This window comes from Callospermophilus lateralis, unplaced genomic scaffold (assembly GCF_048772815.1).
Source record: "Callospermophilus lateralis isolate mCalLat2 unplaced genomic scaffold, mCalLat2.hap1 Scaffold_148, whole genome shotgun sequence".
NCBI lineage: Eukaryota > Metazoa > Chordata > Mammalia > Rodentia > Sciuridae > Callospermophilus > Callospermophilus lateralis.
In genome coordinates this window covers 1,467,040-1,479,814 of record NW_027512614.1, presented here as the reverse complement: position 1 = coordinate 1,479,814, position 12,775 = coordinate 1,467,040, and the positions used below count along the sequence as shown (strand labels likewise).

The 12,775-nt window shown below is 33.1% G+C and overlaps 1 pseudogene; it reads left to right on the top strand.

Moving 5' to 3' along the window:
- LOC143388129 (meiosis-specific nuclear structural protein 1-like) overlaps positions 1-6,576 on the top strand; it is a 34,793-nt pseudogene extending 28,217 nt beyond the window's left edge.
- Positions 6,577-12,775: the final 6,199 nt, after the last annotated feature.

Below are 12,775 nucleotides of genomic sequence, written 5' to 3'. Positions count from 1 at the left end.
ATATTAGACTGCAGAAAACTTTATAGACAGAGTAGGACTTCAAGGGACATAATGAAGAAGGGATAAAGAAGAGATGAATACTCAATGTAGCTATATATAGGGAACAGTGTTGATAAAGCTGATGTTCACTTACTCCTACCCTCCCTTTTTTTGGAAACAGTTGTTTTACTATATTATAAAAACTAAAAAGTAAAAACGACTCTTCTTTTAGTTAAGGTCTTCATATGACCTAGATTATCTCCCACACTTGTCTCCCTCCTTTTAAGGTGTGAAGATACAAGTGAGCAAAATGAGATAACAGCCACACCACAGGAAAAGCAGATCATTTGGGGGCAGTTTTGACAGCATTGTCATGGGGAAACCTTGGTTTTCTGGTCCTTTCAGAAGTCCTGTATGCAACACAATGACCTGTAGTAAATGTTTTATGGTCCCTGTTATTTGTAAGAACCCTCACCAATACAGTTGTTAAGACAGTTATTTTAGATGCATTGAGGATATTGGCTTACATGGAGCTTGTGCTACAATTGGGCAAAGTTGGTTAGATTTTTGAAAAAGTAATTATAACTTTATATGTATATGTAAATTATAACTTTATATATAATAAGTATATATGTATACATATACATATAATTGTTTATAACAGTCGTAATTGAATGGACAGATGATAAAGCAAGACTAGTAAAACATAATTAGAATTTAGTTATTAGATATGGATGATTACTGTAAAATTTTTTAAATTTTTTGGTGTGTTTGAAATTTTTCATCAGTGTTTGGAAAATAAAACTTGGAGGAAAAGAGTTTTGCTGCTCCAAGTGAATTTGAATTTCCCTGAAAATTGTCTAATTGTCATTGTTAGATTATTGTTTTTAAATTTTAGAGAATTTTGAGAATGAAGAGAGTATTAGAAGACTAAAGTTGGATAAATGCAGCTTTGATAAACAGGAATTTGGAAACTGAAAAATACTTAGTGGTTTGGACAGCTGTTTCCGGCAAGTTTCTAGAATGAGTCATAGTTGGTGCACATTTCAGAAACCACAGATTAATACAGTCAGGTGTGCAAAATTAACTCTTTTCAAAGTGTTATATGTTAATTATGAGTTTAGAACCAAGATCAGAAATATATACAGTAATAGAAGGCTATCCAAAGGAACGTGTTCTTTATCCAAATAGTTTTAAATGGTGGGGCAAAGTGTCATAAAAAGGCATAATTTTTTTAGTTTTTCATAATTGACTTCATATTGTAGTATTAAGCTTAGCCAACTGTTTCACTCTTTGTAAATTGGATTTAAAAAAATGATTACTAAATTAACTTATCTACATTATTTAGGAAAAAGTAAAGAGAAATTGAGAAAACAGAGAGAATTGAAGCAAGATTTTGAAGAACAAATGGCTTTGAGGGAATTAGTATTACAGGCTGCAAAAGAAGAAGAGGAGGCTTTTAGAAAAACAATGCTAGCTAACCTTGCTGAGGATGACCGAATAGAATTAACGAATGCTCAGAAACAAAGAATGAAGCAACTGGAACATAGAAGGGCCTTGGAAAAACTTATTGAAGAACGTCACAACCAGTTTCTTGCAGACAAGGTAAGAACAAAAGGTTTTTTGTTGCCACTCAACAGCAATCAACTTATCTGTTCATCCACTAAACATTTACTGAGACCTTTTTATATGCCAGTGTTAGATATCTGTTTATCAATCATATGATATATTTTCTGACCAAGCATTTATTAAGGAATCAAACTATTTATTGGTGTTTTGTATGTGCTAAATATGGTTTGGTGTTGAGAACATAAAGGTAAATACAGCTAAGTCTATGTCATCTGTGAATTTATGGGCTTGGTGGAGAGAACAATACAAAAACTAATTATAAAAATATGTCACATGATTGTACTGTTATATAGATATGCATGGTGTTGATGGCAGCGTAGAGCTGACAGGGCATGAGTACCTGGAATACTGTGTTAAGAAGCTGGACTTTTACCAGTGAGAGTCACTGAACGAGAACTGGGAGGTCAGACAAGTGTTGCAGGGTCAGCACTCCTGCAGGCAGTCCTGAGAGGGCCACATGTAAAGCTGTGAAAAGGAAGGTATTTTGGTCACAGCAACAAAAGCCTAACACACCTTGGAAGCATTCCTAGATTTCCCCTTTTACTCAGTTAATGATTTTTAGTTGGTTACCAAATTGTACTGGTTCTACCTCAGCAATTACTCTGAAATCTAGTTCATTTGTAACTTTGTACAGACATTCAGTAGCATTTCCATAGACTAACTGAAATTGTCTTCTAACTGGTCACTTTGTAACACAAGTCTGTCTGCCACAAGTTACTAGGGTTTTAAAAGATCTCATCATGTCCCTCTCCTGCTTAAACTTCAGTGGACTCTTACAGGGTAAAATCTCAATTTCTTAGCCTTGATATAAACCAGTCATGATTTAACTCTATACATTAAGGGACATGATTATTTATAAAGTACCTAGCAGTGTGCCTGATGTGTGATAAATACTTAACGTTGAATTAATGAATGTGATCAACCATGTTAGGAAGCACAGTAATTAAGAAGACAGAAAGTTAAAAGATTTTGGAAATTTTCTTAAGGCTTTGAATCTTGCTTATAAAAAAGTAAAACCAGTGACTGACTGTCCTCTCTTATGGCTTGGAGCGATAGTCAGCAAGACATCTACAAATGGCAATGAAATAAAACCACCTCAACATACCTTATATACAATCAGAGACATGATAAATTGTGGTATAAAGGTATATTAAGAATTGTAATGCAAAAAAAATAATAAAAAAATTTTTTTGAGGCAGAAGATGGAAAAAAAGAAAGAAAACCACCTAATGCATAAATTGTAAATTATAAAATTTATGTCTTAATTTTTTTAAAAAATCATGGACAGCCCCAGTATGAGGCTGTGGACTTAGCTTTAAGTGTCAGGAAGATTGGGCCATGTTTTTGTTTTGGCCTCAGGCAACAAAAAATCATCATTCCATTAGACTTACACTGCTAAGTGTGAGGTTCTGATTCTGCTTTTTAGAGTTCAGAACTGTTCCTAGCTAGTGTTTACTCTAAAGAGTTTTATAATTAGACAAAATCTGAAACTCCCCATAATTTCCTACTATGAGAGCTGTTCAGAATTTCTCTTAGATGGGTAAATAGGTTTCATGCTGTCTAAGTCATTTACACTATTTACCAGAATTTTTTTTAGGATATACACTTACTGTAACCAGTGTCCAAGGAAGGAAATTGCTATATTATACCTAAATGAGATACTCTGCATTATTGGACAAAAATCTAAGTGTGCTTTCCCCCAATATTACAGGAGTTTCTTACATCTCCCCTTTATTAAGAATGCCACAATTAGGATTAGAAGTTGAATCTCATTAATGGTAGATGAGAGGTTAGTTTATTGTTCTCTCATATGAAAATCTACAAGTAGGCAATCCAGGGCTGAAATGGAGGCTGTGTTCCATGGTCTTCAGGGACTCAGACTCCTTTCTACCTTTTCACTCTGGCATCCATGGGTGTAGCCCATAGATGTGTATGATCTCACTCTGTGTGTATGATCTCAGCTAGATCTTTAGCCTTTGTATCCATGTTTCAAGCAGAGATAGTGATAAAAGGTGGAAGCTTCCATATGAAGGTCACTTACATTCCACTGACTTTGTGGCCACAGCTTGCTATAAAAAAGCCTTAAAAGTGTAACTCAAAAAATAAAAATCAGGTACAACAATTTCATGGCAGATTCCAATACCCTATTTTATCTTAGAGACAAATTAATTAAGAGCAACTCAACCCTTGATTCAGTAGCAAGAATAATCAGTGAGTGAGAGTGTAAGTTTTTTCTCAGTTGAACATCAATGTTTTCTTATTCTGTAAAAAAATAAAAATTAGATCTAATATAGTAGATAAAAATATTTTGAGAAGCAGTTCCAGTTTTCAGTGGCATTGGATTTGCTGTGTGCCTGCATTCTTTTTTATATTTATCCAGTAACTTAGATGAGTTATTAGCTTATATAGAAGTTTGTTTTCACATACTCCATTATGGTTTATGTATCTTCGATGAGGAGTAGACTGAATAAGTAGTGACCTCAGTGTATTATTTCAAGGGAAAATTTAGCATTACTCTCAAGCAATTCCTGGTAGAGATGCATCACTATTTCAATGATCTGCATTTTGTATCCTTCCCTATCCAATAGGCACATTTGGATACAGTTCCATAAGTCCCTAATTAAGACCTCAAACTTTGACCTACAGTCATAACATTTGCACTACATGGCACAGAATTTTAATGTGATTGAGTGTTAATAGTTTTTCCTGAGAAATGCTGGTTCTTCTGCTGGGATTCTTGCTGTTTCTCCTTTGCTTCATATGGACTTTGAAAAAATTTGATGTATATAAGAAAATATTTATCCTTTAGATTACTCTGTTTTATTCACTAATTGTTTTTGTCTTACACAGTAAACTGTTTTTACACTGTTTATTAGGAAATCATTCCTTTAATAGTTGGTATTGACATTTTGCTATATATACTTGTTTCCTTAAAAAATTGTAGTCATAACTATTATTCTTGTAACTTTAAAAAATGAAAAAACTTATGTGTGTACATACAAAATAGTATGAGATATTATGCACTAATATCTTTTGAATTTATTGTCACAAATAATTCATCAATTTTATCACCTAATTCACTGAAAGAACAGTTTTATTTGAAAACTTTTTAAAAAGATTAACATATTCTATGACCATTAATAAAACCTGATTTGCATTTCCAGCAACGTGAGCTGGAAGAGTGGCAGTTACAGCAAAGAAGACAAGGTTGTATTAACAATATTATTGAGGAAGAAAGGCTAAAACTTCTCAAAGAACATGCTACGAAATTATTAGGATATCTCCCTAAGGTAAGTGAGATTTAGCTCAAGGTATAAACTTTGTGGCCTCTAATAGTGGAAAAAATGTGTAGTAGAATATCAGAAAATGAAGTTGTCACACATATCTTGCTCTGTTATAAAGCATTAGTGGAACTTTGGCCAGGCATTGAATCTCACCGGGATCATATTTAAACATCTCTAAAATGAGAGAGTTGGTCTTGGCACATTGAGCTATGAGATAATTTATTGAATTTAGATTTTAGGTTCTTTTCTCCCTTTTCAGCATCAGAGATCTAGAAATAAACCACCCTAAAGCAACCACAATATTTTATGTACAAAAGATAATAAATTATGTGAAAACATTGTAATTGGTAACACAATGACAGGCCTATGCTTGAACTGAGTTTGAGACAGATCTTTTCTATATTAGGAGGTTATAACTAGGTCTAGGTAACTTTAATTTTTAAAAGTAATTTTAAAAGATCAAAAATTTTCATAGATATCTCATAAAATAATGAGTTTCATAGGTCACCTCAACATTTGGACTCATATAAATAAAATCACCATACTTCAAATATATAAATCTATCTTTTGATTTTTTACTAATGTCATAGAATCAAATGCACCTTTTATGTTCAGTCCAAAACTAAGGAAGAAGAAAGATAAATATATGAGTAATTATTGCCTGGCTTCAGGACCTTTTGGTCTAATTGTTTAGAATTAATGAAATTAGTTATGTTTATTATTATTCTCAATGGACTTATTAATGAAAAATTTATATGTAATTAATAAATTTCATAAAATAGTTATAAATTCTAGGAGAGTAACTGGATGTCAATATTTTTTGTGGGGAGAATTATTGTGGAGGCAGGAGGATGATCTTATAATCCTGATCACCCCAAAATGACCTTTATTCTTTGTCCTAATGGCCCCAAATGACCTAAATGATTGTTTCAATCATTTGGAAAATATTGATTTAAGTTTCATAAATTTTATTGAATAGATTTCATTGTTTTGGATAACTTAACTAACCTCTTCTTTTAGAATGCAAGATAAATATTTCAGTTTAATTTTGTTTTAAAGAGGCTTTTGCTGTTTTCTATAGGGGAAAAGAAAAATAAATAGAAGTATGAAGAATTTCAAAGGGCTTGTTTAAATGACTTAACTCCAAATCTGGATTCTTTCCTGACAGATAGAATGTTCACTGATTAGCCATAGAAGAGAGGCATGAAGAACTGATTCCATGTATGAGTCTAGTAGAGCTTAGTCTCTTCACCTTTAACCTCCATCTTATTATAGAACTGTTTTAGACAAGAGTAGGATACAATATAAATTCCTTTCCTTCCAGGAAATTGTAATTATAAAGTGGAAGATCCCAGATTCCTATCACAAGTTCCTGCTCTGGATCTGATAAGTCAGGAAATTAGGTCTAAGAATACTTATAATGTAAAGTCATATTTTTGGAAAATATTGATTTAAGTTTCATAAATTTATTGAATAAATTTCATTGTTTTGGATAACTTTACTAAACTCATGTCTGTATATTTGTTAGTCTTAAAGCATTTAGTGCAATATTCTGGCATTCAAAAAGTAACACAAAATATTTTTCTTATAGGGAATATTTGAAAAAGAGGATGATATTGATATGCTTGGTGAAGAGTTTAGGAAAGCGTATCAGAAAAGGAAGGAAATTTGTGAAGAAAAGTGATACCATCAAACCTGGTAAAATCTGGATTTTTCTGTACATTACCACTAGATGTCAGCGTAACTATTGTTTTAGAGTTAGAGTAGGAATGTTTTCTTGCATTTTCTATCACTGTATTTCATAATTTATAAACAAGTGTCAGATGAGTATTTTAACTGAAAATTTATTTTACATATATGCATGCATATGTGCTCCTAGGCTCCAAACCTAGGAGGCTAGCTTCTCAGTACATGTCCTACTGTTCAGAGATTTTTTTTTTTTTTTTTGCATCCCATCTTCTAGACGGTCTATTTACCTTAGTTTATACCAAGTTCTAGGTTCTAGTGAACTGCCTCCATCTCTAGTTATGTTTAGCAACTTTACTAATTTGGTTTGGCCAGGGAAATGCATATTTAGACTTTGGTTTTAAAGTATATTTTGCTGTCAAATATAAAAGAGGAGAATAGTAAATAAAGAGAGTAAGAATTTAAAGTGCTTTATTACCAAATGAGCTTGATCATCATAGGTACTTAAAAATCTCTCTAGTTCAATAATGAATATAAAATTATTAGAACATAAATAATTTTTAATTGACAGTAAATTTACATGTATTTATCATGTTCGACAGTGTTTAGAAGTATAAATACATTGTGCAATGATTAAATCTAGCTAATTTACACATATATTAACTCACATAGTTACCATTTTTGTGTTAAGAGCACATAACAACCATTTTTTGCATTTTTCAAGAACATAATATATTGTCATTAAAAATAGTCATCATGCTATGTAATAAATACCTTATTCCTCTTAGTTGTGATTATGTATCCTTAGACCAACATATTTATATGTCCCCTCCAATCACTCATCCTTGCTGCAGTCCAGCAGCAGCAAAATAACCGGGGGGTGACGCGCAACTTGTGTACATTGATACAGCAGGTGTGGGATCTGTTTATTGTAGGACAGGAGGGGTATATATACATTACACACAGCTTATCTTAATTAACATAAACTAGATACAGCAGTCAACCAATAAGGAATCTCCACACTTAATGGATCGCTGGCGTTACTTCACAAACCACTCCCTCTGGCAAAATGCCAGGCGCCGTCTTGACTTGTTTACAGACCCTAACACATCCTCTGGCAACCACAATTCTTGTCTCTACTTGTGAGATTAGCTTCCCCCCCCCCCCCCCAGAAACTACATGAGCGAGATTGAGATCGTGCATTGTCTTTCTGTGCCTGGTTTATTATGATAACATAATGTCCTCAAGGTCATCCATGTTACTGCAAATGATGGCATTTCATTCTTTTTGTTTGTTTGAATAGTATCACATTATGTATATTTATCACATTTTCTTTGTCCATTCATCCATTGTTACACATAGGTTAATTCCATATTTTGATTATTGTGAATAGTGTTGGAGTAAACACAGGCGTGCACATGTTTCTTCACCATATGGATTTCATTTATTTTGGATATATATCCAATAATGGGATCACTATTTTTAATATATGAGGAACTTATATACTGTTTTCCATAATGGCTCTGATAATTTATATTCCCACCAACAGTGTGCAAGTTTTTCTTTTCTCCACACCCTTGCTCAGTACTTGTTGTTATTAGTCTTTTTGGTAAACTCCATTCTAACTAGAGCAAAGTAGTATCTTGTGGTTTTTATTCACATTTCCATGATCATTAATGATATTGAGCATTTTTTCAAATACTTGGCTTATATGTGTTCTTTGGGAAACATCTAATTATGTCTTGCCCATTTGTAAAGTGGGATTTTTTGTATTGTTATTAAATTGAGTTCCATATGTATTTTAGATATTATCAGATGTATACTTTGCAAAAAAAATATTGACATTCTGTAGATGTCTCTTCACTGTTGACTGTTTATTGTATAGAAAGCTTTTAGTGTATTCTAAGTTCATTTAACTCATTGCTTGTGTTTTTGAGGTCATATCCAATAAAATAATTGGCCACCACTAACCAGATCAATGTCTAGAAGCTTTTCCACTGTTTTCTTTTAGTAGTTTCTTAATTTTAGGTATTACATTTAAGCCTTTGATCCATTTTGAATTAATTGTTGTATATATTGAGAGATAAGGGTCTGACATTTCTCTGCATGTGGATATCTGACTTTCCTAGTACCAGTATTTTGAAGAGACCGTCCTCTCCCCATCATGTATTCTTGGCATCTTTGTTGAAAACCATTTGGTTGTAAATGCATTAATTTATTTGTGCTATTTTTTTTACCTTGGTCTATGTGTCTGTTTTTATGCCAGTACCATGCTGTTTTGGTTAATATAACTTTGTAATATGTTTTGAAATCAGGCATTATATGCCTCTGCCCCCCGTCCTTATGTTGGCTATTTGGGGTCTTTTGTATTTACACATGAATTTTAGGATTTTTTCCTATATCTGTGAAGAATATAATGGGTGTTTTGAGGTGGACTTCATTGATATGTCTCTTTGGGTGGTATAAACATTTTAATAATATTTGTTCTTCTGTGAACATGGAACATCTTTCATTTTTTTTCAATTTTTTTTTCATTCAATATTCTGTAGCTTTCAGAACAGATATCTTTCACCTCCTTTGTTACATTTACCTTTTTTTTCTTTGTTTGTGGTAACTTTTGTAAAAAAGGATTGCTTTTTTTCCAGATACTTTGCTATTAGTGTATTGAAATGCTACTGATTTATTATGTTGACTGTTGTATCCAATAACATTACTGAATTTATTTGATCTAACAGATATTTGGTATAGTCCTTAGGGTCTTTATATATAAATCATTTGCAAATAAGGATAATTTTTCCTTTTCAATTCTTTCTCTTGCCTAATAAAATGCCCTAGCCTAGGACCCCCACTGGTATTTTGAATAAAAGTAGCACAAATGAGCTTCCTTGTCTTTTTCCAGAGTTTAGAGGAAAAGCTCAACTTTTCCATTTGGTATGATGTTAGCTATTTTGTCATATGATTTTGATTGTGCTGAGGAACATTCCCTCTATACCTAGTTTCTTCAGCATTTTTATCATAAAGGGATATTGAATTTTATCAAGTATTTTTTATGCATCTGTTGAAAGTTTTTGTTCTTCATTCCACTAGGGTGATATGTTTATATGTTGAATCATTTTGTATTCCTGGAATGATTTCACCTTGATCATGGTGAATAATGTTTATGTACTATTTAATTTGATATTTTGTTGATTTTTACATTTGGTTATGACTTTTCTTATTTTGGTATCAGAGTGATGCTGGTCACTCTGAGTTGAGTTTGGAAGAATTCCTTTTCTTTTCCTTTCTATTTTTAGGAACAGTGAGAAGAATTCCTATCCTTTAAATGATTGGTATGATTCAGCAGTGAAACCATCAGTGCTTTTCTTTGAAGACACTCATTATTGGTCTGTTAAGATTTTGTTTCTTCATAATTGCTTTAGTCAGCTTTTTCATCACGGTGACCAAAACACCTGACAAGAATAAGTAGAGGAAGAAAAGTTTATCTTGGTGGAATCCTACATGATCCCCTTAATTCTAGCATCTTGCATTCCTGCAGAACCACACAGTTGATGCCAAGGTCTCCTGCCGTCTTGAGCAGCAGTCTCTAAGGACTATGGCTGTAAGCAGCCTGAGTGGCTGAGCAAGGTGAAACTACTTCCTGTCCCACCCCAACCCTGCAAGCAGGGTTCTCGCAGGGTTTCTTCTCAAAAGAACTTTTGCATCCTTGAGCCTGACATGGTTGTCATCTTGTCAATTTCTGAGATGTCCTCAGAACATCAGTCTTTCCTATTGTTTCTGAGTAATTACCAGTGTCTCTTTAATAACCACACCTTCCTTAGCCCCAGTTTTACTCACACTTCTCTGACCAAGTTTTTCAAATCTTTGCTTTCTGCTCCTAATTATCACAGTAAACTTGGTTAAAAGCTTCCAGTAATATCCATGCCACTGCCTGAATGCTGTGCTGCCTTGAAATTTCCTCCATCAGATTAATTAGTCCATTATTTTAAATTCAGCCTCACAAAGAGTCTTAGAACATGGGCAAAATGTAGACAACTTCTTTAGACTGTAGTTTAATTTCCAGTAGAATCGTTCTCTGAAACCTCATGAGCCCAATCTTTACTCTCCACTGTCCTGTGGACATTCTAGTCTTATGAAACCCCACCAGATTCACCCATTAGGTTTGCATCTCCAAACTTTAGCAAATTCCACCCTCCAAGAACTAGCTCCAAATGCTTCCAAACCATGTGACCAGGTTAGTCACATCAATGACCCTACTTCTCAATACCGATTTCTGTTTTAATCAGTATTTTTGGCTGCTATAACCAAAAGAGCTGACAAGAACAATTTGAGAGAAGGAAAATTTTATTTGGCTGATGGTTTCAGAGGTCTCAGTCCATAGATGGCTGGTTCTGTAGCTCTGGGTCCAAGAAGAGGTTGGACATCATGGCAGAGAGTATGGTGAAGGAAAGCAACTCAGAACATGGCAATTAGAAAGCAGAGAATATAAACCCCAAAGGCCCAGTGACCTGTCTCCTCCTCCCAGTTAATCCATATCAGAGGATTAAGCCATTATACCTCTCATAATCCAATTGCTTCATCTCTGAACAATGGGAACACCTCATATCTAAACCATAACAATAATTCAATCATAGTAGGTTGTGTGCATCCAGAAATTTATTTCTTGTAAGTTATCCAACTTGGTGGCATATAACTGTATTAGTCTCATGATCCTTTTTAATGTCTTTTTCATCTGATTTTGAATCTTTTATTCATCTTTAGTCTTGTTCAAGTTTAGATAACTGTAATCTTTTCCAAAACCAACCTTTTTTTTCATTAATTTTTTGCACAGGTTGATTATCCATTATCTGAAATGCTTTGGACCAGAATATTTTCATATATAATATCTTGGAGGTGAAACCCTATCCTAAACATGAAATACATTTTATATTCCATATGCACATACCCTGAAGGCAATTTCTTACAGTATTTTTAACATAACTATGTTTTAACTACAACCTGTCACATTAAGTGTTTTTCATTTGTGGCATCAGGTCAGACAAAATGTCTTGGATTTTGGAGGATTGATGATTTCGGATTTTTAGAGTAGGGATATCCAACCTGGCTCATTTTCCTAGTTCCAGTTTCCCTTATGTCTGATCTTTATTATTTCCTTTCTTGTACTAATTTTGAATTGAGCTTGTTTTTTCTAATTCCTTGAGGTGCAATTTTGGTGTTTTGAACTATTTCCTTTTGAAATATGCATTTATTGCTTTGAACTTCCCTTAGAAATACTTTAGTTTTCATTTTTCCTCTCAAATTCAAGATTTACCTTTTCCTCACTGATTGCTGGTTATTCAGGAGCATATTGTTTAAATTCCGTGTATTTGTAAAGTTTCTGAAGTTCCTTCTGTTACCAATTTATAGTTTTATACCATTGTGGTTAAAAAAAGATACTTGATGTAATTTTATTAAAATTTGTTCTGTGGACTAATGTGATCTATCCTGAAGAATGTTTTAAGTGCACTTAAAAATACATATTTTGTTCTTGGATGGAATTTTGTTTTTTAGAACTGAAACTCAAATTCAATTTTTAATTTTTCTCTCAATTTATCCATTGTTGAATGTGGGTCATTGAGGTCCTATACCATCTTTCCCTTCAGATCATTTAATAAAAACTGCTATATGTATTTAGGTACATACATATTTGACAGTTTCTTATTAATGCTCTTGATATTACATAATGACCTTTAATCTAGTTTGTGTTTAATGTGTACTTTGACATAACTATCCTAGTTCTCTCTGTATGAAATATGTTTTTGCCATCCCTTTACTTTGTGTACATCCTGAGTCTTATAGGAAGTGTACGGGTAGATTTTGTTATTTATCCATTTAGCTCCTCTTATTTGGAAAATTTAATCCATTAACATTCCAGATGATTATCATCAGCATTTACTACTACTATTTTGTGATTCTGCTTTGTTGATCTTCCATTCTTAGGGCCTTTGTGGCTGAGTAATTTTCTCTAATTGTGTTTTTGTTTTGTTTTGGTTTGGTTTTTTAATTAATTTTTTATTTATATATGACAGCAGAATGCATTACAATTCTTATTACACATATAAAGCACAATTTTTCTTTTTTCCCCCAAGTGGTGGTGCAGGGGATTGAACACAGGGCCTTGTACATGCTAGGCAAGCACTCTACCAACTGAGCTATATCCC